The 20795-nt window shown below is 44.7% G+C and overlaps 1 protein-coding gene and 1 non-coding gene across 2 annotated transcripts in view; one reads left to right on the forward strand and one right to left on the reverse strand.

Moving 5' to 3' along the window:
• Positions 1 to 20795, reverse strand: part of CNIH3 (cornichon family AMPA receptor auxiliary protein 3) — a 278751-nt gene that overhangs the window by 26469 nt on the left and 231487 nt on the right. The gene's annotated exons all lie outside the window — the stretch shown is intronic.
• On the forward strand, positions 12036 to 12112 carry TRNAK-CUU (transfer RNA lysine (anticodon CUU)). The gene has a single exon. It is a non-coding gene; the product is annotated as a tRNA-Lys (tRNA).

Raw genomic sequence — 20795 nt, forward strand, 5'->3', positions numbered from 1 at the left:
ACACAACATTAATGCTACGTGTTTCAGACTAACTAAAAATTACACTGAAATGGAAGGACCAAAAGTCAGACCAAAGTACTAAAAAGACAGATTTCATACTGGGTAGAAAATAGCACATACTTTTCTCCTTTCAACAAAGCCAGCTATAAGCATATATGCTGGTTGATAATAATAACAATAACTAATGTTTATTCAGCCCTAGGGCTTCCCTGTTGAGACGGGGATGACAGAGAATGAGGTGGCTGGATGGCATCACCGACTCGATGGACATGAGTTTGAGTGAACTCCGGGAGTTGGTGATGGACAGGGAGGCCTGGCGTGCTGTGGTTCATGGGGTCGCTAAGAGTCGGACACGACTGAGAGACTGAACTGAACTGAACTGAACTGAGGGCTTCCCTGGTAGCTCAGATGGTAAAGAATCTGCCTGCAATTCAGGAGACCCTGGTGTGATTCCTGGGTTGGAAAGTTCCCCTGGAGAAGGGATAGGCTACCCACTCCAGTATTCATGGGCTTCCCTGGTGGCTCAGACAGTAAAGAATCCACCTGCAATGCAGGATACCTGGGTTTGATCCCTGGGTTGGGAAGATCTCCTGGAGGAGGGCATGGCAACCCACTCCAGTATTCTTGCCTGGAGAATCCCCATGGACAGAAGAGCCTGACGGGACAGTCCATGGGGACACTACTGAGCAACTAAGCACAGCACAGTACATTCAGCCCTAACCACTATGTTAAGTGTTTACTGCCTTATCCATTTATTCCTTGCAACAACCTCTGAAGGAGGAGCTCTTATAAGGTTCATCTTACAGAGCAGGAAATTGAAGCTCAGAGAAGTAACTTGATCAGGGCTATATGACCTTGGGCAAGTGGTCATATATGTGGACTGAATGTGGACTCACAGAAGTAAATCCCTGTACACACACACATCACATATATGTGGAGAGGAGGTCATCAAAAGGACAGGACCACCAGGTGACCTTGAAGCTAGATCTGAGCACCTGGAGGCTTCTCACCCCTTCGCCTGTCCTTGCAAGATACACACAGCCTCCTGTTGCCATAGTGGCAGCTGCACCAAGGATGTAGCCTTGAGAGAGTAAGCTGCTGTTGAGACCATCTGGACTGTACATATGACTGAACCCCTACATAAACTTTAAGATTCTGGTGGGCTGGGTGCAGAGATCTACTCATTTTATAGCCACCTAAGACGAGCCTTATAAATAAATTTTTAATTGACTTTTTGCTTATTAAACCTGCCATCTATCAATCTAGAGTGATATACCTCTTTCAATGGTCTCTCCTTGCCCTCTGTATACAAAGACGAATTTTCAAACCAAAAATTGGTGAGCCAGCCAGGAGACTAAAGAAATGGGCTTTAGGAAAGAGGCATCTGCAAAGGAAATCCCACAGTGACCATGAAATTCTATGTGGGAAGGGGTGCCCTATATGTCAGATGATTGTGGACCCCTGCATGAGTATGAGTACACCCTGAAAATGCTACCCTGAAATGCACTGCTTTAATACATTTGGTTGGAAAACTATGCAGAGCACACTGTGGCAAAGAGAAACGAATGGCTGCCCCAGTAAATGGCCTTTGCTATGGGCAGATCAGTGGCCATCGATACCCAACTATAGGCTAAAGTCTAGGTGAGAGAGTTGAAAAAAAGAGCAGAAATTAGAAAACAAAAAACAGGCAACTGTCTACTATTTTGCTAGTTTGGGGGCTAGCAGATAAGGTGGGAGAAAAGATTAGTAAATTGGAGACTTTAGGACAAGATTTTGCAAGACAGGAGGGCACAAGCTGCCGCAGATTAATATCCGAGCACGTGTGACAAAGCCTGGTTAGGACACTAGAGGTAGAATCCTTGGAGAAGTTGGGATAATGAAGGGGAGGATATTATGGTAATTGACAATAAGACAGACAGAGTGCCCCATGTTATCCAACCCCTAATACAAGGGAAATTTTAAATAGCAATTACCCTAGACTTCTGATAACAGATAAATACACCCCAAAACTCCTAGGAGCAAACTTGCATTCTTTCTCTGTCCCTTGAAATTGTAAATCTTATCATGTCTTTGAAATGTAAACACCCCAAAGGACAACTAAGTCACTGCCTACAAAGACTGAAGGAAAAAAAGGGGGAGAAAGGTTTTTTAAAATACAGACTGCTGGGCTTTCTTGGCGGTCCAATGGTAAAGAATTTGCCTTGCAATACCAGAGACACCAGTTCAATTCCTGGTTGGGGAAGAACTCACATGCCTGGAGCAACCAAGAGAGTAACCCCTGTTCCCTGCCACTACCGGCGCAGTCAAACATAAATATTTTTAAAAACAGAGTGCTATAGAAGCTCCCTTGCCCAAAATCTAGTTCACAGCCTCCTTGACAGTATTAGTCAAATATAAATCTTAAAAGTCTTCTTCACAAATACTGGATTAAAAGTTTTAACAATGTGAAGGAGAGACTAATTCATGGCTAAAGTTTTAGAATGAAAGCTAAGGGGTCTCTGTTTGTATGTGTAGGTATGTGTGGGTATATATGTTATACACGTGTGATATTTTTCTATCTCTGGAAAGTATTATCAAAGTTATTTTATAAAAGAGCTCTATCTAATTGGCTTCAAGAAAAAAATAAGCTTTAATATCAATAATGGACTTAAATAAACCTGAAACTCATTTTTTCTTTCTTCTGCTAAAAGGAAGGCCTTTTGGACTAGTGGCCTGTTCGTGATATGATTATAAAAGCCCTTCTTTACCTTTTAAGTAATCTGCCTATAAAACAAAGATTCTGTGTTTTATAAAAAATAATTTCCTGTTCTTTATCAGGTCTTCAGAAAGTGAAATCTTCTTTATTAAAAGAGCTAAGCTTTTATATATATATATATAAAACTATGTTACTCTGCATTGGCCTTTGACGTCTTGGTTGTCACTTTGGTTAAATGGATAACTAAGTGTTGTTTCAAAATGAACTCTGATCCCACTTAATCAAGCATTTTAAACCTTTTGATATTTTTTACAAACTTAAATTTGGGCAAAATCTTTTAAATCCCCATATCAAATTCTAAATGAAGTCTTATGACTTTGAAATTACTTTGGGCTTATATTAGGCTTATTTGCTATGCTAAGTTACATGGAAAACAATCAAATAAGAAATGATGCTAAACTTTCTTTAGGTTTTTTTATATAAATATATGTCATTAATATAAATGTTCCTGAAAAGTTTCTTCAAGGAGATTCATGGAGAAACTAAGACCAATGTGCCTTCATACGGGAGGGACAGCAGTGGAACTTTCAAGTACTCCTATGAGGCACAGCATCATAATATGGCGTTGGCCAAAGAGTTCATTGGGATTTTCCCCATAAGATATTACAGAAAAACCCAAATAATCTTTTTGGCCAAACCAATATACCCAGAATGGTAACCCGAGACCTGGCCTGTTTTTCTCCCCCGCATCAGTAAAACATGCCTACTAGTGTTGACGTAAGGTTAACACATGAAGACTTGCCTCGGCTGCAGACCCTTCTGCAGGTTTTACTGGAACACCTCTGAGGGAGAAGATTAGAGGCAGACATGCCGAAAATTCAAGGTCCAGGTACTGCCATAAAGTTTGGGGGAATCATTTAGTTAAAGAAGACGTTCATTGTCCCAGAAGCTGTGATTGATAAGATGCAAGCCTATTAAAACTCCTAAGAGCATGAAAAAGATGCAAGCCTTTGCAGGGATTTGGGGTCTGGAGGACTTCTATCCCTAACCTGACACAGCGCCTCCGTCCCTGATCTGCCTGGGAAAGAGAAGACACATGTGGGATTGGGCATCACAGCAAGAAGCCACCTTGAGAAGGCAAAAATACAAAAGCTCTGGGCAACTCCCCAGCAGGGCTACCATTGAGTTAGATATATCTATGACTCTGGAAGGGATGTTTGGGTGCTATGGCAGAGATCAGGGAAGGAGAGAGTAACCTGAGGATTTTGGCCCCAGCTTTAAAAAGGGGCATAAACTTGATCCACTTCCATAGAGTAACAGCTCCTCAGATCAGATCAGATCAGATCAGTCGCTCAGTCGTGTCCGACTCTCCGCGACCCCATGAATCACAGCACGCCAGGCCTCCCTGTCCATCACCAACTCCCGGAGTTCACTCAAACTCATGTCCACAGAGTCGGTGATGCCATCCAGCCATCTCATTCTCCGTCGTCCCCTTCTCCTCCCGCCCCCAACCTTTCCCAGCATCAGAGTCTTTTCCAGTGAGTCAACTCGTCGCATGAGGTGGCCAAAGTATTGCAGTTTCAGCTTTAGCATCAGTCCCTCCAATGAACATCCAGGATTGATCTCCTTTAGAATGGACTGGTTGGATCTCCTTGCAGTATAAGGGACTCTCAAGAGTCTTCTCCAACAAAGCATCGATTCTTCGGCGATCAGCCTTCTTCACGGTCCAACTCTCACATCCATACATCTAGCAATGTACATAATACCCCTCCAAGTAGAATGCCTCACATATCATGGTAATAACATCCCTTCCTATCAATGGATAGATTGGAATATGTTCCACTGACCTACCTCTGCCATGGATCCCGCTTTGACTCAATAGCATGCTTATTTGATGCAGTACACTATCTCTAAAAATGTAAATGCTACTAAGCCCTGTAAAAAATATATATCCTCCAAATGACCTCTATGCCTATAGCAGCCTCTATGGTCAACAGAGAGAGAATAGGTGAGTTTCCTGCTGATGCCTGTATACAGATGCCTAGAAACAGGAATAAACCACACCACCAATAGGCTGAACTCAGAGCAGTTTGGTTGGTGATCACTCATGAGTCCAGGCTGTTAACAACCCTGGAAGCCAAGGGATAGATGATCATAAATAAACCCTTGTGGGGTCAGGATACCTGGAAAGACATTTGGGTTCATCTGCAAGAGCCTGAGGCATTTCTTACTGCCCTCCCTGCACCTGGCACTGACAGCCATAGCTACCAGGAAGTTGATGCCCTAGTTCAGGAATAAGCCCTAGCAACTGACTCTCCAGTTTATACAGCAGATTGGATACACAGAGCAGCTACCACAGCACACATTACCAAGGATGCCAGGCCACCCTTGGAATGACTAGTTTGGTGCAGTAACATCTTGTCCTGTGTATTCAAAACTATACCCAAGGCAAGTGCCAAGGAAGTCTGGGGTCATCCACAGAATTCCCAACCAGTGAGGGACTAGCACATTGATTATACTGGCCACCCCACTCCGAGACAGCATTCTAAATATGCCTTGGTTTGTGTGGATACTGCATCTGCCTTAACCCAAGCTTTTCCCTGTTGCCATGCAAACCAGGCTGCCACTGCCAAGGGACTCAAGAAACTGAGTACCACGTACAGATACCCTCGTGGAACAGTTATCAAAAGTCACAGTTCAAAGGTCATGATACACAAGACTGGACAAAAGCACATGGCATTGAATGGAGGTTTCATCTCCCCTATAACCCACAAACAACGGGACTAACAGAAAGAAAATATAAAATATTAAAGCAGCACCTAAATTCCTAACAAGTAAAACTATCTTGGCTGAGTAGACTAAAGTACTCTTCCAGGATTTAATAGATTTGAATGATCAACCAGAAGAACCCGTCACCCCATATGCCAGACTGGGGACACCTACAAATGTACCCAACACTATAAAGGCATGGAAATAGCAGGAAACAGCCACTGCCCCGACTCTCACCATGGATCAACATGCTATGCTGCTGAGAACACCAAGCCTCATCACACCTAGGAAAGAAGTTACCTACTGGAATTTGCAATGAGGTATCCCACTGGGATGGGTAAGGTACTTGGAACCCCCAGGTAAGGGATAACTCTAGTGGGATCCCATTGTCCTACTGCAAGCTGGATTTGTGAAAACACACTACAGCTGGAACAGAACATGCACCATCGAAAGAGGAGAGAAAGTGAGGGTCTTGGTCTGGCATATCCCACTTGCAGTCCACCTCCTCACACCTGTCAGTTCTGCCTCCTTCAGCCGACATGTATGGTACGGATAACCAGGTCAAGTCCTAAAACTGCCAATCTCTTTCTCCTCAAGGAGGGGACACACTCTGTTTTCCATTGGTATGATCATTTGTCCCCTCTATCAGCCTAGAGGACATTATAACGTGTATAGAAGCCCTTACAAAATTCTCCGAGCAAACCTCTAAGTCAACAAAGCGTTTAAGCCTTCAAATGATTTAAGCCTGCCCTTACTGAACAGTGAAATGTCTTTAATGAGAAAAGCTGTCCTTCAAAATAGAATTGCCTTGGACATTATATCATAAGGAGGCACCCATGCCATTATCTAAACAGAAGGTAGTGTGTTCATACCTGATGAGTTCGCCAATACATCATCACTATTAAATCTCATAAAGACATAAATCAATGCCCTGAGTGACCTGACCCCAAGCCTAGGAGACTCCATAAATCAGTGATTCAGATCATAGGGCTGTTGGTAAGGGGAAATTTCCCTCTCTACTCTTCTCGAGTTCTTGTGGCTGGACTAAAAATTGACACAAGACAGATTAACAGGAGAAAAAGAAGCAAATTTTCAGTCATGTGCACAGAGGTCTAATAGAAATGGGATCTAAGACGTGGCCAAAGCCAGCAGTTTTTATACTTTTTAGACCAAGAAACAGTAAGTGTGTATTAGTCACTCGGTCATGTCTGACTCTGAAACCCCATGGACTGTAGCCCGCCAGGCTCCTCCATCCACGGGATTCTCCAGGCAAGAATACTGGACTGGGTTGCCATCTCCTTCTCCAGGGGATCCTCTGCTGCTGCTGCTGCTGCTAAGTCACTTCAGTCGTGTCTGACTCTGTGTGACCCCACAGACAGAAGCCCACCAGGCTCCCCCGTCCCTGGGATTCTCCAGGCAAGAACACTGGATTGGGTTGCCATTTCCTTCTCCAGTGTGTGAAAGTGAAAAGTGAAAGTGAAGTCGTTCAGTCGTGTCCGACCCTTAGCGACCCCAAGGACCGCAGCCCACCAGGCTCCTCCATCCATGGGATTTTCTAGGCAATAGTACTGGAGTGGCTTGCCATTGCCTTCTCTGGGGATCCTCTAGAGAAACAATAAATGAGGGAGGAATTGACAGAACAAAGAAATGAAGCTTTGGGTGCTTAATTAGTGAAGAATCTAAATTGTGTGGGCTTGGGGTAGTAAGTGAAAGCAATAACAAGGCATGTTTACCAGGCTTCTCAGCCCTAAATCCCCTGTCTCTGGCGATAATGGTGTCCTTTTTCATTCAGCTCAGAGCTCACCTCTGACATGAGAGAAATTTCCTGCTTTTCAGGGAAACCGAGAGGGGTGAAATTGTCCCTTTTGTATCAACCATTTCTTAAGTAACTTAATTTCAAAATAATCAATGGACTGGAATGGGTGAATTTAACTCAGATGACCATTATATTTACTACTGTGGGCAGGAATCCCTTAGAAGAAATGGAGTAGCCATCATGGTCAACAAAAGAGTCCGAAATGGAGTACTTGGAAGCAATCTTAAAAATGACAGAATGATTTCTGTTCGTTACCAAGGCAAACCATTCAATATTACAGTAATCCAGGCCTATGCCCCAACCAGTAACACTGAAGAAGCCGAAGTTGATCGGTTCTATGAAGACCTACAAGACCTTTTAGAACTAACACCCATTTCATTATAGGGGACTGGAATGCAAAGTAGGAAGTCAAGAAACACCTGGAGTAACAGGCAAATTTGGCCTTGGAGCACGGAATGAAGCAGGACAAAGGCTAATAGAGTTTTGCCAAGAGAATGCACTGGTCAGAGCAAACACCCTCTTCCAACGACACAAGAAAAGACTCTACACATGGACATCACCAGATGGTCAACACCAAAATCAGACTGATTATATTCTTTGCAGCCAAAGATGGAGAACCTCTATACAGTTAGCAAAAACAAGACCAGGAGCTGACTGTGGCTCAGATCATGAACTCCTTATTGCCAAATTCAGATTGAAATTGAAGAAAGTAGGGAAAACCACTAGACAATTCAGATATGACCTAAATCAAATCCCTTATAATTATACAGTGGAAGTGAGAAATAGATTTAAGGGACTAGATCTGATAGATAGAGTGCCTGATGAACTCTGGACGGAGGTTCGTGACATTGTACAGGAGACAGGGACCAAGACCATCCCCATGGAAAAGAAATGCAAAAAAGCAAAATGGCTGTCTGAGGAGGCCTTACAAATAGCTGTGAAAAGAAGAGAAGCGAAAAGCAAAGGAGGAAAGGAAAGATATAAGCATATGAATGCAGAATTCCAAAGAATAGTAAGGAGAGATAAGAAAGCCTTCCTCAGCGATCAATGCAAAGAAATAGAGGAAAACAACAGAATAGGAGAGACTAGAGATCTCTTCAATAAAATTAGAGATATCAAGGGAACATTTCATGCAAAGATGGGCTCGATAAAGGACAGAAATGGTATGGACCTAACAGAAGCAGAAGATATTAAGAAGAGGTGGCAAGAAGACACAGAAGAACTGTACAAAAAAGATCTTCATGACCAAGATAATCATGATGGCGTGATCACTGACCTAGAGCCAGACATCTTGGAATGTGAAGTCAAGTGGGCCTTAGAAAGCATCACTATGAACAAAGCTAGTGGAGGTGATGGAATTCCAATTGAGCTATTTCAAATCTGAAAGATGATGCTGTGAAAGTGATGCACTCAATATGCCAGCAAATTTGGAAAACTCAGCAGTGGCCACAGGACTGGAAGAGGTCAGTCTTCATTCCAATCCCAAAGAAAGGCAATGCCAAAGACTGCTCAAACTACTGCACAATTGCATTCATCTCACACGCTAGTAAAGTCATGCTCAAAATTCTCCAAGCCAGGCTTCAGCAATATGTGAACCGTGAACTCCCAGATGTTCAAGCAGGTTTTAGAAAAGGCAGAGGCACCAGAGATCAAATTGCCAACATTCGCTGGATCATGGAGAAAGCAAGAGAGTTCCAGAAAACATCTATTTCTGGTTCATTGACTATGCCAAAGCCTTTGACTGTGTGGATCACAATAAACTGTGGAAAATTCTGAAAGAGATGGGAATACCAGATCACCTGACCTGCCTCTTGAGAAACCTGTATGCAGGTCAGGAAGCAACAGTCAGAACTGGACATGAGACAACAGACTGGTTCCAAATAGCGCAAGGAGTACGTGAAGGCTGTATATTGTCACCCTGCTTATTTAACTTATATGCAGAGTACATCATGAGGAACGCTGGGCTGGAAGAAGCACAAGCTGGAATCAAGATTGCCCGGAGAAATATCAATCACCTCAGATATGCAGTTGACACCACCCTTATGGCAGAAAGTGAATAGGAACTCAAAAGCCTCTTGATGAAAGTGAAAGAGGAGAGTGAAAAGGCTGGTTTGAAGCTCAATATTCAGAAAACGAAGATCATGGCATCTGGTTCCATCACTTCATGGGAAATAGATGGGGAAACAGTGGAAACAGTGTCAGACTTTATTTTTTTGGGCTCCAAAATCACTGCGGATGCTGATTGCAGCCATGAAATTAAAAGACGCTTACTCCTTGGAAGGAAAGTTATGACCAACCTAGATAGTATATTAAAAAGCAGAGACATTACTTTGCCAACAAAGGTCCGTCTAGTCAAGGCTATGGTTTTTCCAGTGGTCATGTATGGATGTGAGAGTTGGACTGTGAAGAAAGCTGATCGCCGAAGAATTGATGCTTTTGAACTGTGGTGCTGGAGAAAACTCTTGAGAGTCCCTTGGACTGCAAGGAGATCCAATCAGTCCATTCTAAAAGAGATCAATCCTGGGTGTTCATTGGAAGGACTGATGCTAAAGCTGAGGCTCCAATACTTTGGCCACCTCATGCGAAGAGTTGACTCTTCTGACTGGAAAAGACTCTGATGCTGGGAGTGATTGGGGCCGGGAGGAGAAGGGGATGACAGAGAATGAGATGGCTGGATGGCAGCACCGACTCTATGGACATGAGTTTGAGTGAACTCCGGGAGTTGGTGATGGACAGGGAGGCCTGGCGTGTTGTGATTCATGGGGTCGCAAAGAGTCAGACACGACTGAGTGACTGAACTGAACTGAATATGCCATTGAGGCATAGTCTGAGCTCCAACAGGGCTCTTGATAACACACACACACACAAATGTTATTTAGTTTAGGAATCATTATCTTGATCTGTGTTTTCTCTTGCACTTGTCAAGACTGTGGCATCTGTTTTCAATGCAGCCAGACAGCCTCCCAACAAGCCACTCCCATGCTGGGGAAACCCCTTGCTGACCACTCAGGGCACATTATGGAAGGGGGACATACAAGACTGTAAGAGCTGGTTGTGAAGTAGGAAGTGGTGGGGGAGATCAACCAGAGGATGGGACCGCCGGCTGACCCTTGAGCTGGCCCGGGGTATCAAGGCTCCTCACCCCCTCCCCTGTCCTCTGCCTGCTGCTCTCACAGTGCAACCTGTTCCAAGAGAGAGCAGGGGGTTACTGAGGCCCTGTGGACTGAATACCTGACTAACCCAGTTAAGGCCTCTATATAAACTTTTGAGATTCTCAGGGTGGGCGTGGAGATCCACTCATCTTGCCTTCATACAGGACAGCCTTGTAAGTAAGCTCCCTGACTTATTAGACCTGCCACCTGCCAATCTGGAGTGGGCTGCCTTTTTCTTCGCTCTCTCCCTGCCCTCCACATACAGGGGCCAGTGTACGAACCAACACATACTGAACAATCAAATCAAGGCAAGAGTCGTGATGTCCATGAGACTTCTGAGAACTGTGCAAAGACTCTGTCGTGACAATCAAAACCACACATGCCTCTCAGCAGTGATTCTTTTTTTCCTCCCTTTGAATTTGCAGTAAAACCAGAGATGGGTCTGGAAACCACAGGTACAGTGATGATATTTTAAATAACTGCAGAGGGAGGTCTCCCAGGCAGTGTCTATTTGACGCCTGATTAACATACTACTGAAGGTTGTATCTCCCTGAAGATCCAGGGTTTAACACCATTACAGTCAAAAGAGGCAGACAGGACAATACTGCTGAGAATGCTCGAAGGGGTGGGTGGGTGGAAGGAATTTTAGATTTAGCTAAATTAATTAAGATTACTTAATGTTAATCTTTCAGTCAAAGCAAATGCTAAAAATCGATGTGGCAGCTGGAAAATCTAAGAAGTTTGGAAACTTAGGATAAAGCTTTCCAGAGTTTTCAAGGTGGTTGCCAGAGCAACCTCAGGGACCAAATACTGGGAGAGTTGAAATATTCTATTTTAAAAACAACCAGTTGTTCATCATAAAGCCAGAAATGATACAACCAAATAATAGGATACACATTGGTAAGTCTTATAAAGATGAGCATTTTCTCAAAACTGGAACTAAATCCATCTGCGAGCAATATTTGGACCCTGGAAGCAAACAGATTTCAAAGTGACTCCCGGGAGTTTGGATGATCATCTGCCTTTTGCACAAAATATTAAAATTTAAAGCTCCTCTCTCCACTTGAACTTTCTTTCAACTCGTGTCTGCATTACAGGTTCCTCTTACCCATCAAGTCCCATCTCACTGAAGAAGTCTCTCACACGTGCACGCGCGCATTCATTCAAAAAACACTTGAGTAATTTACTGTACTACTATAAGCAAGATATCCTGCCAGGTGATCCAAAGGTGAGATGACTCAATGGCATGGTCCCAACTTTGGGGAGAGTCTAGAAGGACAAGTCAGATAGATACATAAACACAAGGCAGTGTAAGATCCGATCATGTGACTGTAGGACCCGAAAAGTCAATGGCTCCCAAAACTGTTGCACATCAGAATCCTATGGTAGAACTTCACAAAAATGCAGATTTCCAACCCCACTTCACAATCTGGATCTGGATATTTTTTATTTCTAAGAGGACTTTTTCTCAACTTTTTATTTTATATTGGAGTATAGCCCAGGGATGGCGGAGCCTGGTCGGCTGCCGTCTATGGGGTTGCACAGAGTCGGACACGACTGAAGCGACTTAGCAGCAGCAGCAGCAGCAGCAGCATAGCCAATTACCTAGCTAGCTCAGTTGGTAGAGTATGGGACTCTTAATCCCAGGGCTGTGGGTTCAAGCCCCATGTTGTTTGGGGGCTTCTAAGGTGGCTCAGTGGTAAAGAATCAGCCTGCCAATTCAGGAGTCTCGGGTTCGATTCCTGGGTCAGAAAGATCCCCTGGAGAAGGAATCAGCAACCCACTCTAGTATTCTTGCCTAGAAAATCCCAGAGGAGCCTAGCAGGCTACACAGTTCATGGGGCTGAAAAGAGTCAGACACAGATGAGTGACTAAACAACATAACCGATTAACAATGTTCTGATAGTTTCAGGTGGACAGCAAAGGGACCCAGTCATACACATCCATGTATCCATTCTTCCCCAAACTCCCCTCCCATCCAGGCTGCCACATAACACTGAGCAGAGTTCCCTGTGCTACACAGTAGGTCCTTGTTGGTTATCCATTTTAGATATAGTAGTGTATACATGTCGTGGATCTAGGTTTTAAATGCTATGCATCTGACTCTGATGAGCAACCAGGTCTGGAAACAGTTGCTACTGGTGACAGGTGGAAGAATTTACCCTCAGCCGAAATGATAAAGATTTCACAGAAGTGGATGTGCCTTTAGAGTCTAGGGAAGATATGCATCTCAGAGGAGGGGGGTTATCTGGCTGCCCTGGGTTCAAGCTGGGGAGAAGTAGGACAACAGCCTAGAAAAGGCCTCTGAGAGGGCCAAGAAGATCAGGTGAAGGAGTCGGGACTGGAGGCAACAGGCAATGAGAAACAATCAAAGGCCTCCAAGGATGGGAGGGACACACATATGGCAATGTCACAAGGAATAATTTGGCTGAGTTATGACAGACAGATCAGTCAAAGTTGGCATCTGGTTTTAGAGGAATCTCTGATTATTAACAGTAAAGACATTAAAAAAGAAAAAACTAAGCTGGTTGCAGTAGGAATGAAAAGAGATGAAGAAACAGTATTTAATGTCAATGTGCTGCTTTATTTCAACACAGATTTGTTTTTAATTAGTCATGACATATTCATCTCTATAAAGCTATATTTAGTAACACCTAGGATCATGCTTCATTTATTCGTGTTTTTAAACACTTTTCTCTGGGTTTGTTCTATTTCCTACTTTAGAGAAAATGTGATTTTATCAACCCATCAATAGAGTGCCTCCTGTGCAGTAGGACAGCATAGGACCACAGAAAACTCAAGGTTGAAGACGTAGCACTGGCCCCCAGGGAGACTGCAACCAGGAAAGGAGTCAGATATGTAAATAAGATATCATTATGTAGGAAGAACACTGAAAGAGCCAATAGACAGAGAAGGCAGACACTTCTTCAGTGGATTATTAAAGATTTTATGGAAGAGGCCACATTTGAGTTGAAACTGAAAGACAGCATTTTAGCCCACAGAGAGGACATCCAAGTGATGAAACAGTGTAAGACAAGGCACAAAGAAAGGAAGTCACAGCCTTCTCTCTCTTCCTATGGTACTCAGCACAACCCCCTGCACAGAGTAGGTACTCGATAAATGAGTGAGCAGATAAGTGAAAGGAAGTAGATTTCAATAAGGTTAAAAGAGGGGTTAGGAAATCAAAGAGGGTCATAAAATAAATGCTAAGTGTTGGACATTCATTTTCTAAAGTTGGGACCCCAAGACTTTGCTTCCCTGGTGGTTCAGTTGGTAAAGAATCAGTCTGCAAGAGACTTGGGTTCGATCCCTGGGTTGGGAAGATCCCCTGGAGGAGGGCATGGCAACCCACTTCAGTATTCTTGCCTGGAGAATTTCCAAGGACAGAGGAGCCTGGCAGGCTACAGTCCATGGGGTCACAAGAGTTGGACATGACTGAATGAAAGCAAGAAGACTTTGGATAAGGAAGCTATACATGGTAAAGGTTTGCTTAGATCACTCCAACGATGATGTGTAGAGTGAACTGAGGAGGAGCGCTCTGGAGCAGACCAAAGACCAGAGGGAAAACCCCACCTAGGAGGTTACTGCAATAGTCCAGCAAAAGAAAGGACAGCCAGAGCTCTTAAGGAAGTGGCTTGGGGAGGGAGAGTCGCAATTCATGAAGCACTTCAGAAACAGAATCCACAGACCAGTAACAGAAGTGGTAGTAAACCTGAGTGGCATGAAAGCTAATGTCCAATTAACCAAGGCGGTTAACCCAAAGAGCAGGCTGTAAATCTATAGTAAGTTTATCAGTTCAGTTGCTCAGTCATGTCCGACTCTTTGCAACCCCATGGACTGCAGCACGCCAGGCCTCCCTGTCCATCACCAACTCCCAGAGTTTACTCAAACTCATGTCCATTGAGTCGGTGATACCATCTAACCATCTCATCCTCTGTCGTCCCCTTCTCCTCCCGCCCTCAATCTTTCCCAGAATCAGGGTCTTTTCAAATGAGTCAGTTCTTTGCATCAGGTGGCCAAAGTATTGGACTTTCAGCTTCAGCAGCAGTCCTTCCAATGAATGTTTAGGATTGAATTCCTTTAGGATGGACTGGTTGGATCTCCTTGCAGTCCAAGGGACTCTCAAGAGTCTTCTCCAGCACCACAATTCAAAAGCATCAATTTTTCGGTGCTCAGTTTTCTTTATAGTCCAACTCTCACATCCATACATGACCACTGGAAAAACCATAGCTTAGACCAGATGGACCTTTGTTGGCAAAGTAATGTCTCTGCTTTTTAATATGCTGTCTAGATTGGTCATAACTTTTCTTCCAAGGAGCAAGTGTCTTTTAATTTCATGGCTGAAGTCACCATCTGCAGTGATTTTGGAGCCCCAAAACTTAAAGTCTGTCACTGTTTCCATTGTTTCCCCATCTATTTTCCATGAAGTGATGGGACCGGATGTCATGATCTTAGTTTTCTTAATGTTGAGTTTTAAGCCGACTTTTTCACTCTCCTTTTTCACTTTCATCAAGAGGCTCCTTTGCTTTCTGCCATAAGGGTGGTGTCATCTGCATATCTGAGGTTATTGATATTTCTCCCGGCAATCTTGATTCCAGCTTGTGCTTCATCCAGCCCAGCATTTCTCATGATGCACTCTGCATAGAAGTTAAATAAGCAGGGTGACAATATACAGCCTTAATGTACTTCTTTCTCTATTTGCAACCAGTCTGCTGTTCCATGTCCAGTTCTAACTGTTGCTTCCTGACCTGCATACAGATTTCTCAGGAGGCAGGTCAGGTGGTCTGGTATTCCCACCTCTTTAAGAATTTTCCAGAGTTTGCTGTGGTCCACACAGTCAAAGGCTTTGGCACAGTCAATAAAGCAGAAGTAGGTGTAAGTTTATGGACAGGTGACAAAAGGGAGAATTCTGAGCCGTTCAATTTCTTTCTCTGCCCCAACCCATAAAATATGAATTCAACCAACAGTTTCCACACCTTGGGGAAGTATTTGGGAGGAAGCGTGTGGCCTGGCTTCTCTTGCTTTGGGGACTGCCTGTCCCTAAACTTCATTCATTCTCTTCCTCCACTTCTGCAAGCATGTGGTAGGTTTCTGTGACCAAGGTCTAAAGCCTGCTTGCATGGCAACACAAGCCTCGAGCCCACCCCTCTTTGGTATTCACTACTGAAGGTACTGGAATCCTACCTTGACCATCCATGGAGCTGGATGGATAGGACACTGTATTTTCATCCTCATCTAGACTCATGTCTGTTCTCAATTGTTCAACCCAAAGAGGTGGAGAAGTGTAATTCATTAGCACTCCTTGAGGTACAAGGAGTAGAACCAGGTAAAGATGCTCAATAGATAGCTTCAAATGCTTGCCTGGAATTCAAGAGGAAGACAGAGCAGGAGAGAAGGTATAGGTTTGGGGGCCATTCTAAGATGAATGATAACAGAAGCTCCAGCATTGGAGAGGGATGACCTCAGAGAAAGCAGAATCTCACACTCAAATGCACACGGGGTTAGGCAGGTGGAGTGGTTGGAGTGGAAGTGAACTGAAAAATGCACTTCCCATCTGAAGGCGTCATCACTACCTCACTTCAGCTGATCGTTGCCTTAAGGGGTATGGTTCCAATACTGCCAGGTCCCTGCAATTATTTTCCCAAAAGAAGCTGAAAATCCAGATTTTTGTATGAAATTTTCAGATTTGTAAAATATTAAAAGGGTCAAACAAAACAAATTGGCAGGCCATATATGACCCATAGACTGCTGACTGCAACTCCTAGTATAGAACAGGAAGAAAACAAGGTCAAAGGCAGAACATGAATGAACATCTGCATTTGGAGTGTGAGGGAAGAGGAGTCACAAAGGAGTTAGAGATGAGTGGACACAAGACAGAAAGAAAATTAAGAGGGTCTTGTGTCAGGAAGTCTAAAAGAAGGAGTGTCTAGTAATGTCACACTACAGAAAAGTCAAGGGAGTAGGAACCAAGAAGTCGATCTACTGGATTTGTGACATCATTGGTGACCTTCAAGATATAATTTTCAATTGAATGAAAGAAGCATCTGGCAAATTGCAAGGAATTCAGAGATAAGTAGGAGTAAGGAAGTGCAGGCAAGGGGTGTTGATGACTTGCCAGAATTTGGCAAGATTCGAAAGAAGAAATGTGTGGGCTGGCAATATGAAGGGTTACCAAGGTCAGTGAAATTGTTTAGAACAAGGCAGACTAGATGCGTTTAAAGATGGGGAAAAAAAGAGTTGGATCACAATGAGAGAGAAAGAAGATACTCCGGAAAGAGGGAACTAGTTTGGATATGCTCCAGATTGAGTCAGAAGGAGACTGAATCAAGGGAACCCATGGAAGGAGCAGAGAGGGGCCTGGAGGTAGAGGAGGCTCTGAGAGACGAAGATGGAAAGCAGAGCAGGAAAGAGATAGGAACCTGGCACTGACAGGCTCCATCTACTCACGAGCAAAAGTGGTCACTTGAGAAACGGCAGATCTGTTTGGACACTGAAGGACAGTGGAGAAAGCCACTTGCAACCAATGAGGCAGTGTGACAGGGGTGGGGTAGGGAAAAGTCAGGGGCCAGCTGCAAGCAGTGAGGACCCCCTGTAGGGAGAGGCCAGCTGGATACTGAGTCAGCAGAGGGGAACTGACGAGGTGGGACAGGCAAGTCTATGGGGCAAGGTGTTCACGCCTGCTGCTTCTTCCTTCAAGGCTACACGGCAGACGCTTAGAGAATACTGAAGAACAGTGTAGCCAGTCAGCTGTGTGCCTGACATTTGGGGTCTCAGTTGTGCTGCTCAAAATCATGTGCATCCAGACACCCTGGAGATCTTGTTAAAATGCAGACCAGGATCCCGTGGATCTGGGTGGGGCCTGAGAGTCTGCATGCATCACAGGCGCCCAGGTGATGCCAGTGCTGCTGGACTCCCTTTTTCCACAAGGAGAAAGGACAGAAGAAAAACTGCATCTACGCTGAACTTAATGGTGAACCATCAGTTGTCCACATCAGGTGAGAGGGTCCCTGTTATGTTCCAAAGAAGCACAGAGCTTTTATCCTAGGTTGAGGAGTGGTTTTGTGATTGTTGGTTTTCATCCAACAAATCTACTCTCCTGATTACATCTTGTTTATACTCGCATTAAAACGGACTTCTCTTTTCCACGGTCAGAAGGGAGAGATAGCCAACGGGAGTTTAGATATTGCGGTAGACAATAATATGAGGGATTATCCATCTGTGAATGATGCAAAGTCAACAGGACTTGGAAATATGAAGTGAATAAATAACCCAATGAAATAAAGATGGGTGGAAGGGGAAAGGACTCAGGGTAAAGAGGGGACAGAGTTAGATTTCACTCTGCCATTTTGGGGGCACTGCACCTCTGTCTTTCTGCACTTTCATTTATCTTCAGGGAAGGAGCTGGACTGGAATTCACAAAGGCCCGTCCCAGCTCTAGCATTCTAGGATTCTAACACAGAAGTCTGTGACTACTGGATTCTCAGAATTGGGTCCAACTTCCACTTCCATTCACTCACTGAATGCTGACTCAGCACCCATACGGCGCAGGCACCATGCTGGGTTAGGGAGTTCGATTTACAGCAGACTCCGTCCCTGTCCTTCAGCAGCTCATGGTCTAGTCGGGGAGAAGGAAATGCAATGCTGCCTGGTAAGCCCTAGGGTAGACATCAGCCCAGGGGCTGCGGGACCCTGCAGAAGGTGCAAGACCCCAACCAAGGGACGAAGCAAAAGGCTTCCCAGAAATGGTGACAAGAGTTGAGTTTTAAAGAATGGGTAGGTTCCACCAAGGAAAAAAAAAGAAGAATGAGCAGGAAGAGGGAAAGTGAATGGAGCTTAGTTGGCTGTGGTTAGAGCAGGGAAGGGGGCAGCCTAAGAAGAACCACCCCCTCTGCAGAGACTTCTCGACCACCCACTGCAGCTGCTGATGGAGAGATCAGACACCACCCCTGCCACATCCACTTTGGTGAGGCTGCATCAAGCAATTAGACCCTGAAGATGCAGCACACAAAACACAGAAAGGGCACAGGAGATGCTAGGAGAGAAAGGAAAGGAGGAGGTGAGGATGCTGGGCAACCAGAGAAGGCAGTGATCACAGGGGCTGGTGGCTCTAGATCAATTAAACATAAACATCATGGGGCAGGGCTGCGCTGTGCCCAGCAGGCTGTAAATACAGCAAGCAGGGCAGCCCTCTCTGAGGACTGAGAAGCAGGAAAGGGCAGCCTCCAGCATCCCCCACATAAACCTTCCTGTGGGGAAATCACCTTGCATAGTCCTCTGGTGCAAGGCTCCTCAACCCTGCTGTTGCCCATTGGAAATGTCTGGGGAACTTTAAAAAACTATCCATATTCAGAGATGCTTCCCAAAGGTCAGTGTCCTTAAAAAAAAAATATGGAGAGTCTCTCTCAGATTAAAGGAGAAAGTGGGAACATGGCAACTAAATGTTATGTGTGCTACCTGATTGGGTCCTGGATATTTTTTAAAAACCATAAAAAATTTACTGGGAAAAGAGAGGAAATGTGACTACAAACAACTGTTATTAATAGATAACATTATGATGACAAGGGCCTTGGGTGTGATCACAGTAGTGTGGTTACACTGGAGGGTGTACTCAGGGGTAAAATGTTATAACACGTGCAACTAAATGGTCAGAAAAAAAAAAAAGCTACACACCTGGGGGGAGGGGAGAACATACGCAGCAAACATGGTGAGTGATAACTTTTGGTGAAGACTGCATTACAGGTGTTCATTATACTACTCTTTTAAAAAAATGTTATCGTAGTACAGTTGCTTTACAATGTTATAATTAGTTTCTACTGAACAGCAAAGGGAATCAGCTATACATATACCTATATCCCCTCTGTTTTGGATTTCCTTCCCATTTGGTCCCCACAGAGCACTGAGTAGAGTCCCCTGTGCTGTACAGCAGGTTCTCATTAGTTATCTGTTCTGTACATAGCATCAGTAGGGGATATGTGTCAGTCCCCATCTCCCAATTCATCCCACTCCCCCTTCCTCCCTTGCTACCCATACGTTTGTCCTTTACATCTGTCTCTATTTCTGCTTTGTAAATAAGGTCATCTATTGGAAGGACTGATGCTAAAGCTGAAACTCCAATACTTTGGCCACCTCATGCAACGAGTTGACTCACTGGAAAAGACTCTGATGCTAGGAAGGATTGGGGGTGGGAGAAGAAGGGGACGACAGAGAATGAGATGGCTGGATGGCACCACCGACTCAATGGAGGTGAGTTTGAGTGAACTCCGGGAGTTGGTGATGGACAGGGAGGCCTGGCGTGCTGTGATTCATGGGGTCGCAAAGAGTCGGACACGACTGAGCGACTGAACTGAACTGAATATGAATTTTTCATGATTTTACTCTTGAAACGTTCCCTTCCATTTGACATTTCTCCCTCCCCCAAGAAAATAAAAATTTTAGTTCCCATGTTCAAATCTCACCAGTATATTGGAAACTCAGAGGGTGGGGCCAGGGCCTCAGCATTTTATGAAACACTGCAGAGAGAGGCTTGGTTCAAGGAGGCATGAAAACTGCTGCCCTGTTTCTTCTTGGAACTGGAAACACTTCTGACCTCTAAAAGCCTACCCATTCCAGCTGCTGAAAGGCTTTTCCAACTGTTGGAGGTGTTAGGAGATTTGAGGGGAGCTAAGGACCAGGTTTTTCCAGCAGTCGTGTATGGATGTGAGAGTTGGACTGTGAAGAAAGCTGAGTGCCGAAGAATTGATGCTTTTGAACTGTGGTGCTGGAGAAGACTCTTGAGAGTCCCTTGGACTGCAAGGAGATCCAACCAGTCCATTCTAAAGGAGATCAGTCCTGGGTGTTCATTGGAAGGACTGACTAAAACTGAAACTCCAATACTTTGGCCACCTCATCCAAAGAGTTGACTCACTGGAAAAGACTCTGATGCTGGGAGGGATTGGGGGCAGGAGGAGAAGGGGACGACAGAGGATGAGGTGGCTGGATGGCATCACTGACTCGATGGACATGAGTTTGAGTGAACTCCGGGAGTTGGTGATGGACAGGGAGGCCTGGCGTGCTGCAGTCCATGGGGTCGCAAAGAGTCGGACACGACTGAGCGACTGAACTGAACTGAAGGACCAGGTATCTGTGCACCCCACCCAGCCCTGCACTAGGGAGGGGAAGCACAGGGTCAAGGAGGAAATCGGCCCCAAGACCCACTGGGCCCTTCAGCCAGGCCACACAGGGCACTTACATGCAGCAGTGAATCTGAATGCAGAACCCTGCCTGGCAAAGAGTCTCAAGCTTGACTGTGTATTATAATCACCCGGGGAGAAGGTTTTAAAAATTCTGACTCCCAGGATTTATGCCAAACCAATTAAGTCAGAAT

The sequence above is a fragment of the Moschus berezovskii genome, chromosome 17 (assembly GCF_049115385.1).
Source record: "Moschus berezovskii isolate FMDL1 chromosome 17, NW_MosBer_1.0, whole genome shotgun sequence".
NCBI lineage: Eukaryota > Metazoa > Chordata > Mammalia > Artiodactyla > Moschidae > Moschus > Moschus berezovskii.